Source organism: Podarcis erhardii (genome assembly GCF_964252035.2).
Source record: "Podarcis erhardii genome assembly, chromosome: 5".
Lineage (NCBI taxonomy): Eukaryota > Metazoa > Chordata > Lepidosauria > Squamata > Lacertidae > Podarcis > Podarcis erhardii.
The window spans coordinates 51,107,879-51,120,763 of NC_138509.1; the positions used below are offsets into that span (position 1 = coordinate 51,107,879).

Here is a 12,885-nt window from a genome sequence, read left to right on the forward strand (position 1 = left end):
AGCCACAATCTGTCATGAGGCCACTTGGCATAAACCAATCAGAAATGGCATCAGTCCTGCTCAGTCTGTTTATGTATTTATAACCATAATAGTGTCATTCAGAGTATTGCAAAGTTCATGTTGGCAATGCGAATGACAACAATAGTGATCCGCTCCCTCACTTTGCATATTAGATCCATGATCATTCAAGGATCACACACCATTCGAGGTATGGAAGCATCCATTTTCTTTGATGGGACACATTATCTTTTTAAGAGTTCCTTTACTAGAACCACAGTTTAGAAAAAGAAAAGGAAAATGTAGGAGGGTGGTAGAGCTCAGTGGTAGGGCATATGAAAAAGGTTCTGGGTTCCGTCCCTGGTGCAGGAAGGACTAGAAAAGACTTCTGTCTGAAAACCTGGTGAGCTAAGGGCTTGAGTTAGATGGGCAAGTGTTCTAACTGGGAATAACAGCTTACTCTTTAAGTTGCTGCTATTTGTTATAATTAAAATAGAGAGCTGAGGTCTATTTCAGCAACACTGTTTCAGTTAACATTTAACTGGACCTCAACAAAAGTGAGTACAAAATGCAAATAAACCCCCAAGAGTGTTTAATTGACAGTAGATTGTGAAAGGTGTAGAATAATGATACAAACTGAATACAGTGGAACCTCGGGTTGCGAACGTGATCCGTGTGGGAGGCACGTTCGCAACCCGCAGCGCCGTGTCTGCGCACGCGTGGGTCGCAATTCAGCACTTCTGCGTATGTGCAAAGCGCGATTTAGCGCTTCTGCGCACGCGTGAGTGCCGAAACCCGGAAGTAACCCGTTCTGGTCCTTCTGGGTTTGGCGCGGTGCACAACCTGAAAATGCATAACCTGAAGTGTTTGTAACCCAAGGTACCACTGTACCAGACAGGACTGGAACACAGAAAAAGCATGCAGTAGAATTGATTCATCTACTGTGCTTTAATTGAAAGCTTAACAAGTGGATTCTCCTTTCAAATCACTCCACTCATAAGCTGCACTTTATGAGGACTAGATTCAATACAGAAATATATATGTACAGTGCGACCCCAGACAGTTTACTCTGGATTGTATTCCCCTTTGTTCAATGGAACTTCCTTCCAGCCCATGCAGTGCTTGTCTGAGGTCCAGGATGGGAGTTTTGCTAGAATAAACTTATAAACTCAATCAAGACTTAGTCCTCCAAGGCCCAGGTCATCCTTCAAAATCCATCCTTCTTCAAATTTTGCAATGTAGTTCTTAAGTAATGCATGCAAAAAATATATATATATTGTGGTAAAGTACCCAAAAAATGCATATATTGGTGAAAATAACATGCAGAAATATATTATTTTAGGGTGAATCATATTGCAAAAATGTGTGTTTTTAAATACATTTTTTTCTAGTTGTAGAAGGGAAGGGACCTTTTTTTTTAAAAAAAATGAAAGGCATTAGTGACTTCTAATATAACACCCTCATTATTTAGGATGCAAAAGATCTCTAAGAGGTTCCTTAAAGGCAATCTAAAATATTCATTAAAAATAATAAAATAAACCTGAAAATAAATATTAAAATAAAATCAGTAACTTTAAAACAATTATATTTAGTAAAATGGCATGGGAGGTAAGAGAGCAGGAGTGAATCTCTACACTGGAGACTTCAAATAAATATAATTGTTGTTTCTGAATTCCCCCCCAGGTGTTTTAGAAAAAGTAATTGGCACAGAAATAAAATTCACCTTTGTAATTGGCAAACATCGGAGGACAAGGCAATCGTGATCAGGTTTTTGTTTCATACACACAGATTTCAGCAGTTCATGGCATGAATCTCATATTCCAGAGATTACTATGGCTCACTCTAGAAATTTCACTTACGTTTATTGGGAGTGAACACACAGGCTGAACTGATCAGCTTGTCTCCAAATATGGGAACCATGACAGTCGGCTTGCAGTGTGTGTTGCTTTTAGGCCAGACTTTGGAATGGACAAAGCATTTGTAAACAATACTCACCCAGTGGAATAATTAAGAGCAGGAATAAGAATTTAAGGTTTGGATGTGCACCATGCCTGGTCTAGTATAGGATGTCTTCCCCAAAAGCAGATGACTAGACCAATCAAAAGAACGTTGATGTAGGGTTGCCATACATCCAGAATTTCCCAGACATAGCTGGGATCTGGCCGTTGGGAACAGTGTCTGGGTGGAAATCACTGAAACATCCAGGAAAATACGGATGTATGGCAACCCATGTCGGCTGTGTCATTTTGGCGATTTCCCCTAAAAATAGCTCCGAAAGCTCAACAGCTTTATCCAAAAAACCCTTTTGTGTCCAGATTTTCACTTTTTGAAATATGGCAAGCCTAGTTATGACTGATTCAGTTCTGGAGGGTAACGATATCAGTTTGCATCTCTAAAATGGAAACATGAAAATTAGACATTAATACTATGTTTTTAAATATGATTAAAATGAGTTATATTATTCACAAACAGTGTGCTCATTGTCAAAAACTACATAAACACCACCGCACAGTTCTCTAATGTGGTAGGCTGTTTTAAATACAAAAAGCACTGACCAAAGTTTTTACAGTTACCATTTTGGAGGCTATTCATTCTCCAAGATGGCTCCTTACCAGAAATTTACTGCAAAACTGAAATTTACATTTTGAGTGAAACCCAAGTATGAAAATGCATACATGTAGAAAAATCTATTTTTTGTGATTTATTATATGGAAAAGACATTAGCTCAGGTCCAGAGCAAATGTTTTTTCACTGCTGTAGGACATAGGCTTCATTCTCTGGTGTTTTCAGGTCTTAGGGTTGGGAATGGTCTCTTCCAGAAGTGTTGGAGAATGATTGAAAAAGTAGTAATTAGTGGGCTCAATGGCTCTGTTTTCTGTATCAGTGCAAAGCAGTATCATATGTTCATATTTCTAACTGAAAGGGACTCACAGTGGCTTGTTCTATTGTAACAAATTGTAAAATGGCATCAGAATCATTTCCTACAAATGGAGTGTGTAATGGAATGGTAGCAAACATAAATTAACCAGAGGTTCTATGGAAACATAGACAGTAAGACACATTGGGAATTGAGAGCCTCATGCGGGAAGCATTAGCATCCCAAGAATCTATTTGTACCTGTTTCACAACAACATATTTTATGTAAAAAAGTGATAGTGGTAAGAAAATATCGGAGAAGAAATGACACCTTGATGTCTCATGTTCTTCACCACAATTTCCTCTGTACCCATGGCTTTGTGTACTGTTCAGAACAAGCATGTTTTTCTTTCCCAGTTGCTTCCTCCACCTAGTATCTGAAAAGTCAGCTATGTATTTTCTGCTTCGTAAACCTTTCATTACAGTAAATCTTTCAGAATCACTGAGAGGAGAGCTTTGCGAAGTGATTGTTGCCACAGCAAGAGAAATGCCTGGACTTCATCAGAGCACAACTTGCTATTACAGCCAAACCTAGTGGTCTTAGTTTGTATTGGCAAAGTGATAAAACCAGATTCAAGGTCTTATCCAAAGTTGGCTTCGATACAATAGAAAGAGCAGATTTAACTCTGTTTGGTGATATTCTGTCATCTAATTACAATGTATGTAAAGCAGCTGAAATTGTTAAACACTCACATAATGAGGAGTAGAATTTCAGTGGAGAGCAGTGGCTTATTATGTCACAAAGAGTCAGGAATCTGAAAGAGAAATTTACATTCCATTTTTCTCTGTCTTTTTCTGTTGTGAACTGCCCTAGGACCTCCAGATGAAGGGTGGTATAGAAATGTAATAAATATATATTAGTGAAATTCATGATCACTGTATGGCCAAAGTTAAGCATTTTTATGTGCTTAAAAGCAAAATTCCTATACACACGGGTGCCACTATCCAAACACTCATTATAAGAAAATTCACTTATCCAAACTTGGGTAATTAATACCCAAAGTTCCCTGTACTCAGATTCAGATATCCAAATAGCTGGACCTGTGTGTGGTGCTGTAAACAAATAAGGTGACTTAAACAAGCCTTACTTTTTGTGTTTTGCTAGTCCATGGCAGCTGTTTTGCCAGAAACCATGGTGGGAGGGAGGGAGAAGTAAGGAGGCAGAGATTGGGCAAATAAAATAACAGTTTTTTCCTCCCTTGTTTGCCTTTTGCAAGATTTCAGTGTTCGGAAATGCATTAAAAATTTCCCCACAGGAATCCATGGAAATTTTCAACTCATTATGCAAACACTCACCTAAGAAGCAATTTCCTGAGAAAGCATTGTGTTGGGATAGCAGGAACTGGGTGTACACCATAGCTGTCAACGTTTCCCTTTTTTAAAGGGAAATTCCCTTATTCTGAATAGGATTCCTCGCAAGAAAAGGGAAAAGTTGACAGCTATGATGTACATATCTTAGAGGTAAATTCTATTATGTTAAAAGAGGCTTACTCCCAAGTAAGTGGGTACAGCATTGCAGCATATCCCGCTGAAATCAGTTGGACTAAAATGTGCAAGGCTCTCAAGGCTACAAGGAAAAAATTGTCAAGAGTAATGCCTCCATGAGAAGGACTCACAGCTATGCATGCTAGTCTGCCCTCAGTGTTATCAGGTGCACTGGAGCAGCTTAGAACTTTCCCATGTTGAGAGGGAATATCAAGGAGGATTCTAAACAGGTTTGGGTGAACACATTTAAGATTCTTTTTGTGATTAGGAACCCTAAAAATGGCAGGCTTCCTGATCAGAGGGAAGATTTAAGCACGTTCTGCTGAATACCCTCAGAATCTCCCTTCAGACCTTCCATCTCAATGTGGGAAGGTCTGCAGAGGACAAGCAGGTGTGGGAGGGGGCATGGCCTACAAATGCATCCCTGCCTGCTCCCCACTTTTAGCCCCCTTGCCCTTAGATGAAAGTCCGAATGAGAGTTCAAGCCATTTAGGCAAATGGTACTGTGCTACACTTTATCTCTTCCCAATTCTATTTCGGAGGCTTAGGAAAACAGATTTATCGTATATGAATTCATTTTATCTTCAAAACAACTCTGTAAATTAAGTTGGACAGAGAGGCTGTGGCATTGTTCCCATTACTCCCCCAGGCAGACTGTAATGACTTGCCATTTTTGTATTTTTGATTTTAATTCTTGAGGAGCCTTATTGGGTCATGTGGAATGAAAATTTGTTTGAGGAAACTCTGCGAGGTAGTTAGGATTGATTTTTTAAAAATCTCATCTCAGTGTAGGGTGGACCAAACAGATTCTTGAAACCCATTCCTGTTCAGCACATTTATGTATTTGTGCCTGTATTTAGATTTTTAGGTCTTGATGGAGGCCTCCCGCTTTTCTAAGGCCTCACTCCTGCTGTTCTGAAACACTGGTCTTTTAGTATGAAGAGCTAAACTGTTAACAAGCACCATGACAAAACATTGGTCTTTTAGTACTAAGAGGCAAGTGGTCTAGTACCATGATAAAACCATTTCCTTTGCATACCCTTCTCTGAGTGCTGAGATATTTCCAAGCCAGTGTTACCTCAGTTTCCTTTGAATGCAATAAAGTGCTGGAAACTGAAGGTATAATAACTTTACAAATAAACAAGCAGATCATAAAAGGAGACAAGGAAGCATTCCTACAAGGCAGCAGATTCACTACTCTGCCTCAGAGCCCTCTAGACTGGTGGTTCCCAAACCTTTACATGGAGGAAGCCTAAAAGACCATTCACTGTTAATAAGTCATTCCTGAATTGCCCCTGTTAAAAATCAAATTGCCCCCCTGTGGGGCGTGTGCCCCAAGTTGGGAACCACGGCCCTAGACAGACGATCAAAGGTGCTTCACTTTCAGCAGTCATTTCCTCTTTGTCCTTCTCTATTTCTCTTTGACTGAAGATACAAAACTGTTGTTTCTCTCATGGTTTCACAATCCGGCAAACACTCATTACAGACACTACTTCAGGTGAACTGCCCACCCACCATCCAGATTAAGAAGTGGGGTGTAAGACTGCAAACTCTGTAGTCCCTGCTGGACTACTTTAACTCATTTCATCCCTATTGACCACGAAGACCAGAGCTGATAGGACCTAAAGTCCAACATCTGCAGAGCCACAGGTCCCCCAGTGCTGCATTAAATGAACTACAATCCTTTTGTTAAATCCCAAACTCTAATCAGTTGACACATTAGGACAAACCAAAAGTGACTGATCCAGTCACACACGTGAGAAAGCAAACTCATAGCACTATTTATTTATGGCATTTCCTCCATTCAAAGTTACAGGTGAACCTTTTGTTTCCAGTACAAGACATTTTGCCTAGATCCCCCAGCCTGACGTAGTTTACATCTGCAGGGGCAACACTGATTTGCTATTGTGGTTTACGTCACCTTTCTGTTTTCATGTCCACTTGGATTTTATGCCCTCACTCATTTTCTAGAGCATTAAACATGACCCCATTCTCTGATGCTGACCCTTGCTGTCATGACAACAGTCAGGTTTTGTTGCATGCCCACTTTACCAAGCCCTTGAAACAGAGGCAGCTGAACTGTAATTCATGTTATTTCAAATATTATGTGAATGGGAGCATGGTGCTCCTCTGACCTGAGGTATTTGCTGCGATTCAGATGGCTAATTGTCCCATTTCAGTCCATTTCCCAGTTGCTACATTGTGGGAAAGAGGTGAAGTGGTCACATAGTCAAAACACACAACGCTAAGAAAGGCCAAAGAGGACCCAGAACAAAACAGGAAATAGCAAAGAAGGGACAAAGGTTGGGGTTGCCCTCAGAAACAGGGCAAATCTACCTAACCTTTTTTTATTTATCTCAGCTCTCCTCTGCCCTCAATTTCGTGGTATGTTTTGTTGACTCTGCCTCTTAACAATTTTCTTCCAGAGTATTCTACATATCAATGGTGCCTATTCAAGCAGAGGGTACTAAGAATCCCAGAATCCTTTTCTTTTTATCTTTCATAGATCAAAGATTCTATATGTATAGATCAAAGATTATATATATATATATATATATATAAACACTTCACACTGATTTCTATGGAACTTCCTCCCACTGAAGTGTGATTAGAGAGAAGCAACAGACTGAGCTGAAAAGTAGATGCTTGGGGTTTACATATAGATCAAAGATTCTATATGTATAGAATTCATAGATTCTATATGTATAGAAAAACTATACATATTATACAGGTCATGTCCATTTGGAAATCAGAGAAAGAGTGGCTAGTTCTTTCACTGCATTCTACACTGCTCCAGGTGCATTCCCACCAGAGCCCTCAAATTCCATATTTTTTCCATATGCTTTTCTTGGACTGTGGGAGAAATCGGTTCAAGAAGTACAAATAGAGGGCTCATCCACACTTCACTTGCGCTGCACCCAGAAAGCTTGGGTTCAGTGCCGGCTTCCTCAAACTCGGCCCTCCAGATGTTTCGAGACTACAATTCCCATCATCCCTGACCCTAGTCCTGCTAGCTAGGGATCATGGGAGTTGTAGGCCAAAAACATCTGGAGGGCCGAGTTTGAGGAAGCCTGGTCCAGTGGTTTTCCCCTTGCTCCATTCCATTCCCAGGGAAAACCCACTCTTTAGCTTTAAACTGAAACAAATGGCAATAAGTGGGAAACCTGATTGCTGTTTGCTTCAATTGAGCACTAAAGAGCAGTTTTCCCCAGGAGAAAGGAGCATGACAAGAGGAAGTGTGGATAAGGCCTCTATTTGCACTTCTCAGACCAATATGTAAACCAAGACACAATTCTTCAGCTAAACAAAGTGTGTATGAAATGCATATATTAATGAAAATTGCAGAAAGAAACCTGCATTATTCTGGGCGAACTTGCAAAAATGTGTATACTTGGAGAAATTAGCAGTACAATGCTGACATATTTTAATGAGGATTTTTTAAAAAAACAAATAGCACATAACAACAACACCAGTTATGAGCAAATGTAGAAAAATGAATTCAAGTTTGGAAAAACAAGTAATGGAGAGAGACTGAAATTGACAAAGTTGCTACATTTAATGTATGCTACTTGGTATCACAACACTTGATGAATATGGGTGGTAGTCAACAGAGGTTTACTCAGAGTAGACATGATGAAATTAATACACATGACTAAGGGTGATTAATTTCTTTGGGTCCACCTCAACATAACTTCATTGATTATTACCCTTACAGCTGGACTTGTGAACTGTTTCCATATATTGTGTTCATTGTAATGTTTTGTGTGCTGACTGTTTTGTAGACAGAAGCTGAAGTCATTGAGTGATGGGCATGAATGCATGAGCTCACCCTGAGCCACATAATCTTCACTGCAGATTAATGGAGTCACTGGTGTGCTTGTGGTGTCAGGATCTTCTGTTCTGGGACATACCATGCAATAATGTTCCTGATTTACGAATCATAAATCTGGACCTTGGAATGTCTTCATCTTTTTGCTTCTCCCAAGTATGCCAACATTCTTTTGAGGATATTGCTGTCACATATTTAAGCAGATATATGAAATAGGTATACTCCAGAGAAATAACCATTTTAGCTTGCAGTAATACAAAGATTAAATGTGCTACAGCCTATTTAGAGGGTCTTGTGCACAGCTGATATGTCTTGCATCATGTTCTTCTTTTTTTTTTACTAGACACTCTGTGTTTTTGATTTACAAATCAAGAAAGCTTATTCAGGATAATGTAATAGTTAAGGCAGAACTAATCTCTTTTAAGTCATGCTGGCCACACGACCTGGAAGCTATACACTGGCTCCCTCGGCCAATAAAGCGAGATGAGCACCACAACCCCAGAGTCGGTCATGACTGGACCTAATGGTCAGGGGCCCCTTTACCTTTTTAATCTCTTTTAAGTGATCCACGGTATACAGTCTTCCTTATAAATAAAAGAAGTGCCTTGCAGGATTATAGAGTCATAGAACTGGAGAATTGGAAGGGACCACAAGGGCCATCTAGTCCAACCCCCTTTTCACCCAATGTGGGACTTGAACCCACAAACCTGAGATTGAGAGTCTCATGCTTTACTGACTGAGCTATCCCAGCTCTTGCAAACTAGAATTATTTGCAAAATTCCAAGTAGCCCACAGGAACTAGTTGATCCGCCTGAAATTGGTCAATGACTCACTCAAATTTGTGTCCACCCCAATTTATGGTACACAAATATTTTTTAAAATAATAATCATCATTGCTGTTATAGCATGAGCAGTGTTGACGCCAGTCAAGAGTGTAAACAAGACTATGGCACTGATATTTTGCCTAGCTATTACATCACTAAAGTTGTAAAAACTGGTCTATTTGGCACTTTCTGTTGTGGAACTTTTCCTAGAGGTATTTGCATGTCACTTGTAGAAACACTTCACATTGATTTCTATGGAACTTCCTCCCACTGAAGTGTGATTAGACAGAAGCAACAGACGGAGCTGAAAAGTAGACACTTGGGGTTTACATATAGTAAATGGGATAAGATGGGATTTGATAGACCAGTGAATTAATAGATTACCGTAACTTCCCTCAGCTATTGTTCCATATTTCCCTGGAGGGCTGAGATTGCTAGTTATTAATTTATCAATTGTAAGTGTTTACAGACTTCAAGAAATCAGCCCAAAACAAAACAAAACAAAGTTGAATGCTTAGTATGTCTGAAAATGGCTGGTACTCCCCAACAACTAATGCATTTCACATGTTGGATAATGAGTAGAAAATAGAAAGGCAGATAACAGCACAAAGTCCAGATGCAAAAAGCCTGTAAAAGTGCAAATAGAAAAACAAATTATTCTATGTTTTTAGACTGTCCAAGTAGCAATATATTGTGACCTATGGCCAGTAACAAAAGTAGCAACCCCACCTGCAAAATTTTTTTTTTTAAGTCACATTTCCTTGGCTTTTGACTCCCACAAGCCCATTATCGGTTTTTTCAACCTAAAACATACTGCACTACAAAGTAAACAGATGCATTTAATTTCACTTAATTAAAATTAATCCTATAGTTCTTTTATAATGAGAGTGAAAACTGTACAGATTTAATTTGAACCCCATTAAGGGTCAAACTATGCTATCCAGTCTGTGATTGGCTGTTTTCCATCAGTTTTGACATGTTTTATTCAGTGTTCCTTCTCTGTCAGATCAGATATATTTGCAATATAACCTTTGCTCTCAGAATGACCAGCTTCACAGCCATCCATGATGGTGGTGAGGAGAGAATGAAACAGATCACATATTATATCTTATGCTTTCTTTTTTTCCAGCTAAACATAACTGTATAATTCTCAGGTGTTTTAAAGAGGAACACCACTAAGGCCTGTAGAGCACTGGGCTAAAGTACACATTTTGTATCCATTCTTCCACTAAAATACATGTTTTGCATGCATTTTCACCTAAAATATGCATTGTTCTGCACATTTTGTGAACTGAAATTTGGAGGCTTGCCTAATCCAGTTGCATTCTGGTCCATATATAGATACAGGTGAAAGTGCATGCTAAAATATGTATTTTAGTGGAATAGATACAAAATGTGTACTTTAGGGGAAAGTGCATACCATTTAAAAACAAAGTTTTCAGAAAAAATGTGATGGAACAAACTTATGATTTAGCACAGGTGTGTGGAACCTTTGGACCTCCAGATGTTGCTGGACTATAGCATCCACCGTCTCTGGCCATTGGCCATGCTGGCTGGAGCTCATGGGAGTTGTAGTTCAGCAACATCTGGAGGGCCAAACTTTGCAAAACTGACCTACAATAAAAATAGATTGATCCATCCATGTATCCCTCCTTCATACGTGACTCTGACTTTCTTCCATTCCAAACCGAGTGATGTGAACTACACTGGCTGTCAGTATGCATGTTCCAAAAATTCAGCTGATAGTTTTGTAGTATTGCATATATGTAGCAAAAATTAAAACAAGGTCCTATTTGAGATAAAAATATGGAAAGAATGGTCTCCAAAGTCTGGAAACTATTAAATTTTCACCTTTGAGGTATTGCCTTTGATCCCCTATTGTAGGAAATTCACAACACAAATTTCTGCATGTTTCTCATGAAGAAGTCTCCCATATAAGTGGGTCTGGAACTGCAGTTACAGTTCTACTTGCCCCCACTGAAATCAGTGAGCTAGTTTACTTCCAAACAGCTCAAGTCCTACTGATCTTAATGGATTAATAATGATGAAATACGAATCTGTGCATTGGGCTCATGAAGTCTAAGACTTTACTAAATTAATCCTTGAACAATTCTGGATCCATCACCAGAATCCCTCAATCAAGGTACTGAAATTTCTGTCTTGGGCAAAAGCCTCTGATACTGGCAAATATTTTCCTTTCCTTCATAACCAGAACAACCAGGTAAGCTTGCTATCTGGTGCACGGTGAGTCAAACCTCACATAGCAGGAACCCAAGAATCAGTTTTGAATGCCAAGGCTGGGAAATATAAATTAAGAAGGGTGTGCCTATAATAATACACAAAAAGTATTTATTTCACAACAGTAATCTATAAACCTATCAATATGCTTGTTTGGAGATCTTCTTTGAAGAAACTGCTTTCTACCAGCTAGCTTGTTGTATAACCTTTGGCAGTAAGAGCAAAGACACGGAATAATTAGTGAAGCAATGTGCAGATTAATTTCCACATCACTGCTGAAATGTAAGACATTACTCAGTGTTAGACCATATGTGTTGTATACATAAAGTACTTAACAATGCACCTTGGAATGCTGGGTTGGAAAGACCTCTGAGTGACTCTTGGAAAAGCAGCTGCCACACACCTTTTGACTTTGTAATACAAGGAAACATCTGTGGAGACCCCTACACAAGTGCCTCCTCTGAACAGCTTTGGCAGATGACTTTAGGAGAGAGGGCTTCTTCAGTGATGGCACCCTGGCTATGGAAAACCTTCCCCAGTGAGGCTTGCCTGGTGCACTCCTTGATGTCAGTTCAGAATCAGGCAAATATATGTTTTATTTCCCCAGGGCTTTTGATTGGCTATAGGCAGGACCGGCTTTAGATATTATTGTTAAAGGGCAGGGCAAAGGCTTCTTACATACCTGCTGGGATTGACAAGGCATCTGACCCTCACCTGAATCTCATAACTCTCCTGACAGGTGATTTGGTCTGAAGCCACAGTGTAGAAATAAAGGATAGATTGCCCACCAGATACCAGGCACTCTACTATTCAAATTAGGCCCCAGTGTTTTTGTTAAAATCCCCTTCTCAATTAAGTAATCCATTTTAATCTAGAATTAAAATTATCAAAACTTTCTTATTTGTTAATTCGAGCAAGTAACCTACTGCTCTCACTTCAATACAAACAGTATTTCTACCTGCAACACACTTGAGCAAACCTGCTCTTCTTCCTTTCACAGATATTTTGTTGCCATTTGCAACTGTAGCTGCCTCTGATTAGTTATTTAACTCTTGGGAGAAATAATTAGCATCACACGTCATGTGCATGGAAGTTGCTGAACCAATTACCAACCAACTAGAAGGATTACTGTTAACAGCACCAGTTTTGCTATAACTTGATATTGTTGGATAGTTTTGATGAACTGCAAAAGCATTTTTAGTTTGCTTTCTGTTGCCACCCTGGAACTTTTCTTTATTATTGCCACTAATATTAAGCATTTGTTCTGATGTGTTTACAGGGTGGTTATATGACAAGGAGTATTTTTCTTGCATTCACCCTGATATGCTTGTGGGGTGTTTACACATCTTCCCAATAATCATTTGCTCATACTATAATGTTTTAAAATTTTTATTTTTGTTATATGAATAACTAAATAAAGCGTTACAAAGGTAGAAAACACAGAGGACAAAGAAAACATTCAAAAACACATTTCAAAAGCATAGATCTGTACCTAAAATTAAAACTCAAAAGTACAATGAAGCAAGTATTCCAGACCTCAATTGTAGATTGTTGCTGTTAATATATGTAATAAAGTTCCACCCAATTGCATAAAAA

The 12,885-nt window shown here is 39.1% G+C and overlaps 1 long non-coding RNA gene across 1 annotated transcript in view; it reads right to left on the minus strand.

Moving 5' to 3' along the window:
• LOC309342537 overlaps positions 1-12,885 on the minus strand; it is a 41,431-nt gene that overhangs the window by 5,421 nt on the left and 23,125 nt on the right. Inside the window, exon 3 of the long non-coding RNA XR_014156888.1 lies at positions 3,607-3,668. This is a non-coding gene — a long non-coding RNA (uncharacterized lncRNA). The remainder of the gene's footprint in view (positions 1-3,606; positions 3,669-12,885) is intronic.